We start from the raw sequence: 16,927 nt of genomic DNA, 5'->3' as shown, positions 1-16,927 counted from the left end.
GGGTTTATATGACTTATCCATTTTATGTTGCGGCTCTTCAATTGTCTTATTTTTAATGTTTTCGTTTAGTGTTTTATTTTTAACGCGATTTATTAGTCTGCTTATTATTCTATTTGAAAAATCGTTTGTGGTCAATATTTGTCTTATCTTTATTTCATTCTCCCTATGGAATTCTGCATCACTTATCCTTAAGATTCGATCTATAAAATTGATTGCTGTCATATGGATTATACTTTTATTGTGTTTTGAATTATAATTTATTAGTCGTCCAGTTGCTGTTGGTTTTTGATACCAATTCAGCCTCAAACAATTATCATCTCTCGGTATGTTACAGTCTAAATATGGTAGCTTGTTATCCTTCTCTAACTCCATTGTAAATTGTATTTGACTGTGGAATGAGTTTAATGCGTCAAGAGTACTTTCCACGTCGGTTTTCTTTACTATCGCAAATATGTCGTCCACATATTTTGTTATAATTCGAGGTTTCGGTATTCCTTTGGCATTCCTTTCAATTGTTCATATGTCTTATCTTCATATTTGAAGTACCTACTGTCATTGATGCAAAATAGTGCTAGTTCCTTGAAAATATCACGAGGTATTTTTGTACGATTTTTGATTAAGTCCCATTTCTTCTCAATCATTGTAATGGCTAGGTTTACCGGTATACTGGAAAACAGTGATACAACATCAAACGATATCAGGATTTCATCATCTGTTAGCCTTCGTTTTAAAGCCAATCGCGTCTTTTACATTGTATTTTGAATCTTTGGTGACGTTCTTTAAGATACTAGATATATATCTGCACATCTTATACGATGGTGCATTGATCGATGAGCAAATTGGTCTCAATGGTGTTCCTTCCTTGTGTACCTTCGGAAGGCCTTAAATCCTTGGGCTATGGCAGTTTTACTCGTCAATTTATTCTTTTCCTCGATGCTGATTAGGGTTTCTTTATATAATTTTTCCACTAATTTATTATTCTTGGTTTGAAATTTCGATGTTGGATCAATTTTTAACTGTTTGTAGCTACACATGTCATGTATTATCGCATGCATTTTGGATTTGTATTCTTTGCTGTCCATAGCAACAGTTTTTCCACCTTTTCACGAATTTATTTCGGCATAAGCCGGCTATCATGCAAAACCTTTTTTCGGAAGGTTCAAGTGTGGTTCATTGTTGGGTTTAATGAACTGCCTGAATTTATTCTGATAATTGGTTGATAGTTTTGCTGCAAGTAGAGGATGCTGATGAGGAATGTGGTAATTCCGAAACGTGCGTCCATCCAAACATCTTGCAGTCTATAGGGCTTTGCCCAAATAAATTTGACAAACATTCTTTTCCTCTGTTGGTTGAGCTACACTTGTAGTTTAGTCAATGCATGGTTTTAAGCTGAAATAAAAAAACAACAGAAATAAAATTTTGAAAAAATTTTCTAGCGAAATAAAATTTTGACAAAATATTCTTCTTTTTTTGGTATACAAAATTTTGTCAAAATTTTGTTTCTATAGAGCATTTTGTCAAAATTTTATTTTTATAAAAAATTTTGTCAAAATTTTATTTCTATAGAAAATTTTGTTAAAATTTTATTTCTATGGAATTTTTTTTAAATTTTTTCTTCTTCTTTTTTGTCTTACGATTTATATGTTGTTCTTGTTTTATTTTTTTGTTTTTTAATTTACCTTTTCTTTTATACCATGATATCCATACACACATACATAATTATATATACGTAAATTTTTTTGTATAAATTAATGTTTATATACACAACAAATTGTTGTTCTTGTTTTGTATTAAAAAACAAAAACAAAACAACGTAAATTGAATCGGCTACAAAAAAAAAAAAAAGAAAAAAGAACAATAAAAGTCTATGTACACCACCAATAAATTTCGTATTCATTGTTTTATTTTCAGTTTAGCATACCTTTATCTACTTATTAGTAATGCTTATATGCATCCCTCTCTGTATATACATATGTATATATTTTCATATGTACACTTCTTATGTATGAATAAATGAGTATATATTTACTGATTTGTATATTTGTACCTATTTAGCTGAGTGCGCACCCAGTGTCGATACAAGTGTAGCCTATGATTTGTTTTTTTTTGTTTTCTTCTTCTTCTGATATTGTTTCTTACATTTTAGGTCGATGAAATATTTGTTGGATATTTGAAGGGGGTGGATTAGCAATTTAGGTTCACTTCGTTTTCGGCTAATTTGAAGACGCTATAAGTTGCAGTTTGACAAAAATGAGAACCAAAATTTTATTCAATTTGGTTTTAATTAGTATAGAACAAAAATAAATCATAAAATGGTTGAATTACTATAACATAAATTTATCATTTTCCAATGGACGAAAATACAGTTTAGATCGAATGATGACTTTCTAGGGTTAAATATTTCGCAATTAATGCCTTGTATCCATAATTTGACAAGACTTTATAAAAAATATAAGCGTCTTCATAAATATGTTTGCACTTTTAATTTAGTGTTTTGATGGAAAACCGAACATAGTACCCACATAGTTTGAGTGACTCTCAAACTGTCTCCATGCCAGCATAACAAAAGCCAAATGCAAAAAAAACAAAAACAAAACACATACGCAACAATCAAAACAATAGCTACTCAAACTAACTAAACTACCACAAGAACTTCCATATCCACCTCGGTCTGCTATTTGGTAGCATCAGACAAAAAGAGACTTTCAGAGAGATAAAAATATGAAATTTATTCACTTTCATAGATGCTAATAAGATGGATGATTAAAGCTGCAAATTTTGAGATAATTTTCTATAGAAATAAAATTTTGACAAAATTTTCTATAAAAATAAAAATTTAGACAAAATTTTTAATATAAATAAAATGTTCACAAAATTTTCTAAAGAAATTAAATGTTGACAAAATTTTCTATAGAAATAAAATTTTCACAAAATGTTCTATGGAAATGAAATATTCACAAAATTTTATAAAAAAATAAAATTTTGATAAATTAACGAAAATTAAAGAAATAAAATTTTGACAAAATTTTCTAAAAAATAAAATTTGGACAAAATTTTCTAAAGAAATAAAATTTTGAGATAATTTTCTATAGAAATAAAATTTTGACAAAATTTTCTATAAAAATAAAAATTTAGATAAAATTTTTTATAGAAATAAAATGTTGACAAAATTTTCTAAACAAATTAAATGTTGACAAAATTTTCTATAGAAATAAAATTTTCACAAAATTTTCTATGGAAATAAAATATTCACAAAATTTTATAAAAAAATAAAATTTTGATAAATTAACGAAAATTAAAGAAATAAAATTTTGACAAAATTTTCTAAAGAAATAAAATTTTGACAAAATTTTCTAAAAAAATAAAATTTGGACAAAATTTTCTAAAGAAATAAAATTTTGAGATAATTTTCTATAGAAATAAAATTTTGACAAAATTTTCTATAAAAATAAAAATTTAGACAAAATTTTTTATAGAAATAAAATGTTGACAAAATTTTCTAAACAAATTAAATGTTGATAAAATTTTCTATAGAAATAAAATTTTCACAAAATTTTCTATGGAAATAAAATATTCACAAAATTTTATAAAAAAATAAAATTTTGATAAATTAACGAAAATTAAAGAAATAAAATTTTGATAAAATTTTCTAAAGAAATAAAATTTGGACAAAATTTTCTAAAAAATTAAAATTTGGACAAAATTTTCTAAAGAAATAAAATTTTGCAAACATTTTCTATAGAAATAAAATTTCGACAAAATTGTCTAAAGAAATTAAATTTTCACAAAATTTTCTAAAGAAATAAAATTTTGATAAAATTTTCAATAGAAATAAAATTTTGATAAAATTTTCTAAAGAAATAAAATTTTGACAAAATTTTCTACATATATAAAATTTTAACATTTAACTGTCCACGTGGTGGTAAAATTTGCCACCTTGCACACAGGTTTACATGTATTGTAAATAAAACGTGTAAAATAAAGTACATATTAATATTTATGTAAAAGAGGGGGTCAAATTTACCCCACGTCCCAAAGTACGCAAAATTTAACCTCACCAGTTGAAGGTTAGCAAAATTTCCTATAGAAATAAAAGTTTGACAAACTAAAATTTTGCAAAATTTTTCTAAATAAATAAAATATTCACAAAATTATCTACAGAAATAAAAATTATGAGAAAATTTTCTATGGAAATAAAATTTTGACAAAATTTTCTATGGAAATAAAATTTTGACAAAATTTTCTATGGAAATAAAATTTTGAAAAAAAATTTTATAGAATTAAAATTTTGACAAGATTTTCTAAAGAAATAAAATTTTGACAAAATTTTCTAAAAAATAAAATTTTGCAAAAATTTTGTAAAGAAATAAATTTTTCACAAAATTTTCTAAAGAAACAAAATTTGGACAAAATTTTCTAAAGAAACAAAATTTGGACAAAATTTTCTAAAGAAATAAAATTTTCACAAAATTTTCTAAGGAAATAAAATTTTGACAAAATTTTCTATAGAAATAAAATTTTGACAAAATTTTCTAAAGAAATGAAATTTTGCAAAAATTTTCTATAGAAATAAAATGTTCACAAAATTTCATAAAAAAATTAAATTTTGCAAAATTTTTCTATAAAAATAAAATGTTCACAAAATTTTCTAAAGAAATAAAACTTTCACAAAATTTTCTAAAGAAATAAAATTTTCTATAAATTCAATCTTTTTAAAAGTTTTAATTTTCGTGTTAGGTACTACCTCGGTAGATATCACCATACCATCGATAAATACTGGTCCTTGATGGAGCTTCATAGCCAAAAATGTTCACAATTTAATAACAGTTTTTGGGCGAGATGAATAAATAAATAGGAAAATGCTATATAAGTAATTTTAAGAACATTTATTTCATTGCAAATTTAATCTATTTTTTTTTTTCATTTACTTAGTTTAATTTAATTCAATTTTCTGTACTTTGATTTATTTCAACTAAAAAAAAATTAATTACATTTTTTATACCCTCCATCATAGGATGGGGGTATATTAACTTTGTCATTCCGTTTGTAACACATCGAAATATTGCTCTAAGACCCCATAAAGTATATATATTCTGGGTCGTGGTGAAATTCTGAGTCGATCTAAGCATGTCCGTTCGTCCGTCTGTTGAAATCACGCTAACTTCCGAACGAAACAAGCTATCGGCTTGAAACTTGGCACAAGTAGTGGTTATCGATGTAGGTCGGATGGTATTGAAAATGGGCCATATCGGTCCACTTTTATGTATAGCCCCCATATAAAGGGACCCTCAGATTTGGCTTGTGGAGCCTCTAACAGAAGCATATTTCATCCGATCCGGCTGAAATTTGGTATATGGTGTTGGTATATGGTCTCTAACAACCATGCAAAAATTTTTCCACATCATCCATAATTATATATAGCCCCCATATAAACCGATCCCCAGATTTGGCTTGCGGAGCCTAAAAGAGAAGCAAATTTCATCCGATCCGGCTGAAATTTGGTACATGGTGTTGATATATGGTCTCTAACAATCATGCGAAAATTGGTCCACATCGGTCCATAATTATATATAGCCCCCATATAAACCGATCCCCAGATTTGGCTTGCGGAGCCTCAAAGAGAAGCAAATTTCATCCGATCCGGCTGAAATTTGGTACATGATGTTGGTATATGGTCTCTAATAACCATGCCAAAAATTGGTCCATATCGGTCCTTAATTATATATAGCCCCCATATAAACCGATCCCCAGATTTGGCTTGTGGAGCCTCTAAGAGAAGCATATTTCATCCGATCCGGCTGAAATTTGGTACATGGTGTTAGTATATGGTCGCTACCAACCATACCAAAATTGGTCCAATCACACAAAAATTGGTCCATATCGGTTCATAATCATGGTTGCCACTAGAGCCAAAAATAATCTACCAAAATGTTATTTCTATAAAAAATTTGTCAAAATTTTATTTCTAGAGAAAATTTTGTTAAAATTTTATTCGGTTCATAATAAAATTTTCATCATTGTCAAAATTTTATTTCTGTAGAAAATTTTGTCAAAATTTTATTTCTATAGAAAATTTTGTTCAAATTTTATTCGGTTCATAATCATGGTTGCCACTCGAGCCGTAACTAATCTACCAAGATTTTATTTCTATAGAAAATTTTGTCAAAAGTTTATTTCAATAGAAAATTTTGTTAAAATTTTATTTCTGTAGAAATTTTTGTCAAAATTTTCTTTCTATAGAAAATTTTGTCAAAATTTTTATTTCTATAGAAAATTTTGTAAAATTTTTATTTCTATAAAAAATTTTGTGAAAATTTTATTTCTATAGAAAATTTTGTCAAAATTTTATGTCTACTTTGTCAAACAGAATTATATACGTATTGGATCGATCTTTTTTGATTTAATATATACCACGTATGGACTTCATACAATTTAGAAGATGGTGTTATGCGCTTTACAGACTATCAGTTATTCCGGACGGAATGTCGGTGTTTGTAAAGAATCTTATAGTGTGTCGGATCGATACGACTTGTCGGCGATGACTAAATAATCGGTAAATATGTTATCGGTCCCATAAACATGCAGCAGTATCGATTATGCCTTCGGACTTAACTTATAATGTGCACAATATATGGGATATGTACGACACGAGCACTGTCGTCCGGAATAACTGATAGTCTGTAAAGCGCATTAGGAGGTTTTAAGATACCTTGCCATCGACAAGCGTTACCGCAACTTAAGTAATTCGATTGTGGATGGCAGTGTTTAGATGAAGTTTCTACGCAATCCATGATGGAGGGTACATAAGCTTCGGCCTGGCCGAACTTACGGCCGTGTATACTTGTTTTTACTTTACTTTAATTATGTTTATCTTTATTCCATATGTAATGCAGCCATATAACCCCCCTTTGATTATACTCACCTCGTGCTAATGTTAAAAGAATGAATGAAAATTCGTTGTCAGATTGTTTGTTTTTGCATTCATTTGTATCTTTGGCCATAGTATTGTTGTACTCTGAATAGCGGATTCAGTCAAGCTATTATAGCGGCAAAAGCGGCCACCGGTGAGCCAACAGCTACTAGCTTAACTATGCCAGCTAATTTGCTAATGTTTTATTGCTGTTGTCGTTGTTGTTATTGTATTTATTATTGTTATTATTATTATTGTTATTATTTTATTTTGGTGTGTTTTGGTTATAGAGATATATAGGTGGACATGTGTGTGTATACTATACATCTGAATGTTTGTTTGTTTGCATCGCTACGTTAAAGACGACTACATTTATACATACATATGTACACGTGTACGTATTTATGTATATGAGAGAGTACAGATGATTGTGTTTACGCTGCTATATACACATGTTTCGTTGTTTTATTTATTTTGTTGATATTCATGTTTTTTGTTGTTGTTGTTTTGTTGATTTTTTAGCGTACTTTAGCTTTAGCAACATTTAGTCTCAATTTGTTTGTGCTTCAACAATAAACGGAAATTATACACAATATACAAAACAAAAAATACACGAGAAGAAATTGAAAATTGAAAATAAAACCAAAAACAAAAGCTAATATACAGCTATAACAACAACAACAACAAAAACAACAAGAAAAATCAAAATAGAATACAATAGAAACCTCAATTATCATTGTTGTTATTATAAGGCAAAACGTTTAATTATTGTTATTTGAAAGTAACTGAAACTGAAACTGATTTACAAATAAAGACAATAAGAAAAACTATCGATTGTAGCCATAAGATTTTGAACAATAATGGTAGATAATAATAATAAATTAATTTAAATTATAACTACTGAACACAACAATACTTTTTCTTTGTAAACTTTATGCAAATTAATTAAAATATTTTTTCAATTAATAATAATGAAATAAAAATAAAGAAACTAAAGAAAAAATTATGTGAGTGACAATATTGAAAGATTTGGTCCTTCGAGCAAAATAAAGTCATCCTCCAAAAAAAAAAAACGAAAGTGAACAATATAAATTAAAATTTGTTTTGCCTTAAATGAGTCAACACTGAATGTAAACAAATGTTTTCAAATACAATAGCATCGCAAAATTTTTTATTATTGAATGATATAATAAATACGTATTCGTTTTTCGGCAAACAAGTTTAAAGGTAATAAGCAAATATATACACACACAAAACCTATCTACATATATAAAGGGTGATTCTTTTGAGGTTAGGATTTTCATGCATTAGTATTTGACAGATCACGTGGGATTTCAGACATGGTGTCAAAGAGAAAGATGCTCAGTATGCTTTGACATTTCATCATGAATAGACTTACTAACGAGCAACGCTTGCAAATCATTGAATTTTATTACCAAAATCAGTGGCAGAAAATCCGCTTTTTTATCGACAAATTTTGTTCAGCGATGAGGCTCATTTCTGGTTGAATGGCTACGTAAATAAGCAAAATTGCCGCATTTGGAGTGAAGAGCAACCAGAAGCCGTTCAAGAACTGCCCATGCATCCCGAAAAATGCACTGTTTGGTGTGGTTTGTACGCTGGTGGAATCATTGGACCGTATTTTTTCAAAGATGCTGTTGGACGCAACGTTACGGTGAATGGCGATCGCTATCGTTCGATGCTAACAAACTTTTTGTTGCCAAAAATGGAAGAACTGAACTTGGTTGACATGTGGTTTCAACAAGATGGCGCTACATGCCACACAGCTCGCGATTCTATGGCCATTTTGAGGGAAAACTTCGGAGAACAATTCATCTCAAGAAATGGACCGGTAAGTTGGTCACCAAGATCATGTGATTTGACGCCTTTAGACTATTTTTTGTGGGGCTACGTCAAGTCTAAAGTCTACAGAAATAAGCCAGCAACTATTCCAGCTTTGGAAGACAACATTTCCGAAGAAATTCGGGCTATTCCGGCCGAAATGCTCGAAAAAGTTGCCCAAAATTGGACTTTCCGAATGGACCACCTAAGACGCAGCCGCGGTCAACATTTAAATGAAATTATCTTCAAAAAGTAAATGTCATGGACCAATCTAACGTTTCAAATAAAGAACCGATGAGATTTTGCAAATTTTATGCGTTTTTTTTTAAAAAAAAAGTTATCAAGCTCTTAACAAATCACCCTTTACAAGGGTTGTCTTTTATATTTCGGTATTAAAGATACAATTTTCCATGCGTTTGAACCAATTTGCGATGCACTTTTTCGTAAATGAATCAGAAAGTTTAGTTTTTTAGCTGATTGAAGAGTGAAGTACTATTGAAGAGAGAGAGAGAGAGAAAGGGGGTAGGCAATGCTATAAACCAGGGTTGATAAAGTTGACACTTTTGCGCTTTTTCTGATACATTTCGACTGCCAAAAGCACCGTGGCACGATCGCGAGCCATTTGATACTTTTTCATTACAATTACTCTATATAGAATTGTTCTGCCCTAAATGTGAAATTTTCTCGGATATCAACTCAACCCAAAAACTCAAAATTGTAAGTAGCGGAAATTGAAGAAATAAACATATTCCAAAATGAGAATATTTTAGTTTTTATTACAGGATCTCAACATTTTTGAGAGGAATATTGTCTATACCACATTCGTCCGCAAATGTGAAACGAGAAATATGCTTTTTCCGCCACACTGAGGAACGGAGTATTAGGTTAGTTTAGGTGGCAGCCCGATGTATCAAGCTCACTTAGACTATTCAGTCCATTGTGATACCACATTTGTGAACTTCTCTCTTATCACTGAGTGCTGCCCGATTCCATGTTAAGCCCAATGACAAGGGACCTCCTTTTTATAGACGAGTTCGAACGGCTTTCCACATTGCAGTGAAACCACTTAGAGAAACTATGAAACCCTCAGAAATGTCACCAGCATTTCTGGTGGGATAATCCACCGCTGAAAATCTTTTTGGCTTTTGGTCGAAGCAGGTATCGAACCCACGACCTTGTGTATGCATGGCGGGCATGCTAACCATTGCACCACGGTGGCTCGGTGAAGTATTATAAGATAGTGTATATATTTGAAACGCCCAGAAGAAGACGAAATACACACATGCACCCAGAGAAAGAATATGATCACCTCAAACATGTTTCAAGAGTACCATGTTACTTTTTCGCGGCGACCATGTGCATTTTTGTCGCAAAAATATTCTTTTCTCGTCAAACATAACATGCTTTCCGAAATAAGATACATAATTTCCGAGAAAAGAACATGGTTTCGACAAACATGCTACCTGTTTTCCGTGAAAAAGTAACATTTTGCTCTTGGAACATGGTTGCGGTGATCATATTCCTTATCTGCGTGTGGTGTATTTAACAATAATGCTTAGAGCCGGCACCTGAGCCGGTTGCCCCAGCTGGTATAATTCTTAAAAATAATGGTAAATTTTTTACTGGTAGAATGATAGAATTCTTGATTTTGGTAAATTTTGGAAAAAGGTACATAAATTTTCTATTGAACTAAAATTTTGACAAAATTTTCTGTAGAAATAAAATTTTTACAAAATTTTCTATAGAAATAAAATTTTGACAAAATTTGCTATAGAAATAAAATTTTGACAAAATTTGCTATAGAAATAAAATTTTGACAAAATTTGCTATAGAAATAAAATTTTGACAAAATTTGCTATAGAAATAAAATTTTGACAAAATTTTCTATAGAAATAAAATTTTGATAAAATTTTCTATAGAAATAAAATTTTGATAAAATTTTCTATAGAAATAAAATTTTGACAAAATTTTCTATAGAAATAAAATTTTGACAAAATTTGCTATAGAAATAAAATTTTGACAATATTTTCTATAAAAATAAAATTTTGATAAAATTTTCTATAGAAATAAAATTTTGACAAAATTTCTTATAGAATTAAAATTTTGAAAATTCCAAAGAAATAAAATTTTGATAAAATTTCTAAAGAAATACAATTTTGACAAAATTTTCTATAGAAATACAATTTTGAAAAAATTTTCAATAGAAATAAAATTTTGATAAAATTTTCTATAGAAATAAAATTTTGATAAAATTTTCTATAGAAATAAAATTTTGACAAAATTTCTTATAGAATTAAAATAAAAAAAAAAATCCAAAGAAATACAATTTTGAAAAATTTTCAATAGAAATAAAATTTTGATAAAATTTTCTATAGAAATAAAATTTTGATAAAATTTTCTATAGAAATAAAATTTTGATAAAATTTTCTATAGAAATACAATTTTGACAAAATTTCTTATAGAATTAAAATTTTGAAAAAAAAATTCCAAAGAAATAAGATTTTGAAAAAATTTTCTTTAGAAATAAAATTTTGACAAAATTTTCTATAGAAATAAAATGTTGATAAAATTTTCTATAGAAATAAAATTTTGATAAAATGTTCTATAGAAATAAAATTTTGACAAAATTTCTTATATAATTAAAATTAAAACAAAAAAAAAAATTTCAAAGAAATAAAATTTTGAAAAATTTTCTATAGAAATACAATTTTCACAAAATTTTCTATAGAAATACAATTTGGACAAAATTATCTATTGAAATACAATTTTGACAAAATTTTCTATAGAAATAAAATTTTTATAAAATTTTCTATAGAAATAAAATTTTGACAAAATTTTCTATAGAAATAAAATTTTCGTTGTTTTTTTATTTCAGCTTAAAACCATACATTGACTAAACTACAAGAGTAGCTTAACCAACAGAGGAAAAGAATGTTTGTCAAATTTATTTGGGCAAAGCCCTATAGACTGCAAGATGGTTGGATGGACGCACGTTTCGGAATTACCACATTCCTCATCAGCATCCTCTACTTGCAGCAAAACTATCAACCAATTATCAGAATAAATTCAGGCAGTTTATTAAACCCAACAAAAACCACACTTGAACCCTCCGAAAAAAGGTTTTACATTGATAGCCGGCTTATGCCGAAATAAACTCGAAACAAACATATCTCTTTTCCTATGCCACTGTCAAATCATCGATTTGAATTCACATGGCTGGGTTTATTTTGAGCGTGCCTCCTCTTCTTTTTCCATTTGTTTTGTTTTGTTATTGTTGGTTTTGTTCTTTAAGCATTGTCGTTGTTTTTTTATTTCAGCTTAAAACCATACATTGACTAAACTACAAGAGTAGCTTAACCAACAGAGGAAAAGAATGTTTGTCAAATTTATTTGGGCAAAGCCCTATAGACTGCAAGATGGTTGGATGGACGCACGTTTCGGAATTACCACATTCCTCATCAGCATTTTGCTGCAAGTAGAGGATGCTGATGAGGAATGTGGTAATTCCGAAACGTGCGTCCATCCAACCATCTTGCAGTCTATAGGGCTTTGCCCAAATAAATTTGACAAACATTCTTTTCCTCTGTTGGTTAAGCTACTCTTGTAGTTTAGTCAATGTATGGTTTTAAGCTGAAATAAAAAAACAACGACAATGCTTAAAGAACAAAACCAACAATAACAAAACAAAACAAATGGAAAAAGAAGAGGAGGCACGCTCAAAATAAACCCAGCCATGTGAATTCAAATCGATGATTTGACAGTGGCATAGGAAAAGAGATATGTTTGTTTCGAGTTTATTTCGGCATAAGCCGGCTATCAATGTAAAACCTTTTTTCGGAGGGTTCAAGTGTGGTTTTTGTTGGGTTTAATAAACTGCCTGAATTTATTCTGATAATTGGTTGATAGTTTTGCTGCAAGTAGAGGATGCTGATGAGGAATGTGGTAATTCCGAAACGTGCGTCCATCCAACCATCTTGCAGTCTATAGGGCTTTGCCCAAATAAATTTGACAAACATTCTTTTCCTCTGTTGGTTAAGCTACTCTTGTAGTTTAGTCAATGTATGGTTTTAAGCTGAAATAAAAAAACAACGACAATGCTTAAAGAACAAAACCAACAATAACAAAACAAAACAAATGGAAATAAAATTTTGACAAAATTTCTTATAGAATTAAAATTTTGAAGAAGAAATCCAAAGAAATAAAATTTTTGAAAAAATTTTCTAAAGAAATAAAATTTTGAAAAAATTTTCTATAGTACTAAAATTTTGATAAAATTTTCTATAGAAATAAAATTTTGAAAATTTTTTTTTATAGAAATAACATTTTGACAAAATTTTCTATAGAAATAAAATTTTGATAAAATTTTCTATAGAAATAAAATTTTGATAAAATTTTTTATAGAAATAAAATTTTGACAAAATTTTTTATAGAAATAAAATTTTGACAAAATTTTCCATAGAAATAAAATTTTGACAAAATTTCTTATAGAATTAAAATTTTGAAAAGAAAAATTCCAAAGAAATAAAATTTTGAAAAAATTTTCTAAAGAAATAAAATTTTGAAAAAATGTTCTATTGTACTAAAATTTTGACAAAATTTTCTATAGAAATAAAATTTCGACAACTTTTTTTATAGAAATAACATTTTGACAAAATTTCCTATAGAAATACAATTTTGACAAAATTTTCGATAGAAATAAAATTTTGACAACATTTTCTGTAGAAATACAATTTTGACCAAATTTTCTATAGAAATAAAATTTTGACAAAATTTTCTATAGAAATAAAATTTTGACAAAATTTTCTTTAGAAATAAAAAGTTTGCTATAGAATTAAGAATTTGACAAAATTGTCTAACGTCGTAGAATTTTGGAAAAATTTAACTTTTAAATTATATTAATTTAATTTGGAAAAATGGTCCGCTGGTACGAATTTTAGTCCAATCCTGGAAAAACGTTGGTCAAAAATAAAAATTCATTGTGCCAACGCTGATTTCCAAAATATATACAAAATACAATCGCACGTACTCACATTGATTTAGCTCATTTTCTCACTACTAATGTCCAATGACTTTCAAACTTGATTTCCCATGTCAACATAACAAAAACACACAAGCAACGAACCAACAAAGCTATTCAAACTACCACAACTATGCCAATATTTTAGAGGAATAGATGATAATAAGAAGTATGCCTACACCCAAAAAAAGTGACCCCACCGTGGAAGAAAATGTGGTTTTATTTTAGAAAATTTTAACTAAAATAGTTTTCTAATTGCAACATGTTACAAATAAGTTAATACTTTTTGTCAAATTGAACAAAATTTTCTAAAAATAATTAATTTTTTTCTGTTGTTTAAGAAAATTTCATATGTTGGAAGAAAAACTTGGATTTAAAAATTGTTAAAATGTCTTTAGCGATGTACGAAGTTCGAGACAGGTACAATTTTAGTAAAATTTACTCATTTGAGAGACTTATGAACTCAATTTAAGCAAACTTCTGCCATTTTAGGAAAATATGAACTATTTTATTTTTTAGTAAAATTTTACACTATATTTGTATACAACTTTTTTCTTATTTTTAGTTCACGTCATTAAAGTTAGTAAAAAATTATTCAAATAAGGAACATTTACTTAGATCGTGCAAAATTTAACTAAAATCAACTAATCTTCATGAACTAAAAAAAGTTCAGTTGCCATTAGAGCCCCTCTTTTTTGGGTGCTTTTTCCAATTTATGAAGAATTTGCCCTCCCTTTCTAGTTTTCGTCTACCCCTTTTCAAGTTTATTTATTATACTGTAATGTACGCTTCACATTTTGTATTTCCTATTTTATAGATATTATTGTTTGCCAAATATTTTTGTCTACTTTTCTATGCTTTTGTGTGTTTATATTAGCTCGTGTTTTTCTATGATACAAAATTAAACGAATGAGAGAAGTACATTTTCTCTCTAGTTCACGTTATTGACATTTACATAGAGTAATGCATGTACAGTTTGTCAAGAAAGTGTTTTGACAATGGGATAAAAATTATGTTTTGTTCCAAAATTAAATATAATGAAATTTTAAAAAAATATTTTATTATGTATTTTGCAAAGTATACATACGTACACAGAATTAAAAATTTAATAAAATATTTAATATTTCAATTATTTCTAGAATTTGAAATATTTGGCAATGTCAAAAGACTTTCTTGACATACTGTATCTAATCCAAATATTTTCTTTTTTTTCAGGTAAGCATCAGTGTCGAAAATGTGTTTTAATGTATGGCGTGAGTATTATTAATATTAGTGTTTATGAATTTTCTTATAATTATTATTTTAGTTGATAAAAAAAATTTATAAAAAAACATATCGGAATGACATACTAAGTCAGATTAACTTAATTCTGAGACGATCTGTATACTGAAAGAGGAAAAAAATTGTAGACAAATGAAGTTTTCTTTCTTACATTAAAAATTCTTAAAAAAAAAATAAAAAAACTAGAGATCATTAAAACTCTGGTCCTACATTCGGGTTTATTTTCTCTTAAAGAAAATACTTTAATTTAATTTAATAACATTTCATTCGAGAGAAAAGTATTTTTTGGCGTGTATATGCCAAATAATAATCTTATTGAAAAGAACAAAAAAATATGATCTACATTTCATACATTATACATACACTTTTTCCCCATATCACAGTAAAATACATATATTAATTTTTAATTAGTGACAGCTTCCAATGATATGAAAAGGGTACATATGTGGTACCTACGCGCAAAACAAAGATTTCTTTATATTGCATAAAGCAATTGTTAACGTCAAATTTAGTTTCAATTATATGGTGCTGTTACAATTTCATACCATTTTATTTATAAATCATATATGATTTTAACCAGAATCAAACTGTCGCTCTATGGGTCTCACATTATTTAAATGTCAGATTTTTATCATGTCATTTCAATCACCACTTAACTAAACATACAGACGGCTGGTGATATCTGCCAGTGTAATCGTCACATATATTTTCCACAAAAAGGCTGGGGCGTGTGTTTGTATGGGTGGATTCGTGTGCTCACACTCCATGTAATGTTATGTTACTCTGATAACACAGAGGTTTATGTTAATTAACAGCCGTTTTGATTTAAGCTCGTGTGACGACTACGACCACGACAACGATCAACAGCAACAAACTCCCATCGTCAGTTATTCGACATTTAACCCATGACTGTCAACATTTGTTATGCATTCTCCGTATTCAGCGATACAATGAAACAAATTTAACCCATTAATATTACGAATGGCGCTTGTGTGTCATTAAGACAAATGGATCAATTAGTGGTGTTATTTAAAATACTGACTATCATTATATAGGTACATATTTTGATTAATCATTTAACACCCAAAGTTTGATGACTTAATGCATGTTAAAATTATTGAAATGTATCGTATTTGGAGAAAACACACAAAAAATTTTAAAAAAAACTACTTTTAGTATTGATGAAAAATAAATAAAAAAAGACAAAATTTTATTTTTGACAGTTCCGTACATTAACAATAAAAGTAAGTGAAAAAAGTTAGAGGAAGTGAGAAAGAGTATTAAAAATGGGCTTTCCACCTCTCTTTTCAGCCTAACCTAACCTAAACCAAATAAAAGTTGAAATTATAGAATAAATATAAACTAAAATAAATTTATTTAAATTAAAGAAATTATATTTAAAAAAAATAGTTAAATTAGATTCAATCAACATACTTTAATCACCGTTAGAGCATTGTTACTTAGCTTTCAAAGGGACTCTCTGAGAAAAGTTTAGAGAGAAAACAAATCTGACAAATGTTGAATTATTTCATCAGTGATGCCAATTCAGCTATTTTATAGCTATTTCTAGATATATTTGGTATTACCATCGTAAATTGAATAAAGTTCATTTGGCTACATTTCTGGCCATTGTTTACAAATATTAACAATTTTTTGCTATAATTTTTTATCTAGCTATTTTTGCTTCTCTATAGTTGGCAACACTGAATTTCATAGATCATAAAGAGTTTTAAGATTGTGAAATAGAGTCAAATGCTGAATGATTGACATTATTCAAAGGCACTACCGGTTATGTTAGTAATCCTGCGCACACGCAGAGAAGGAATATGATCACCTCAAACATGTTTCAAGAGTAAAATGTTATTTTTGTATGGTGA

The 16,927-nt window shown here is 28.2% G+C and overlaps 1 protein-coding gene across 1 annotated transcript in view; it reads left to right on the top strand.

The window, feature by feature from the left end:
- Positions 1–16,927, top strand: part of Tlk (Tousled-like kinase) — a 493,920-nt gene that overhangs the window by 407,304 nt on the left and 69,689 nt on the right. The gene's annotated exons all lie outside the window — the stretch shown is intronic.

This window comes from Haematobia irritans, chromosome 3, assembly GCF_050003625.1.
Source record: "Haematobia irritans isolate KBUSLIRL chromosome 3, ASM5000362v1, whole genome shotgun sequence".
NCBI classification, from domain to species: domain Eukaryota; kingdom Metazoa; phylum Arthropoda; class Insecta; order Diptera; family Muscidae; genus Haematobia; species Haematobia irritans.
The sequence above is the reverse complement of the archived record's forward strand: the minus strand, read 5'-3'. Positions and strand labels throughout refer to the sequence as shown.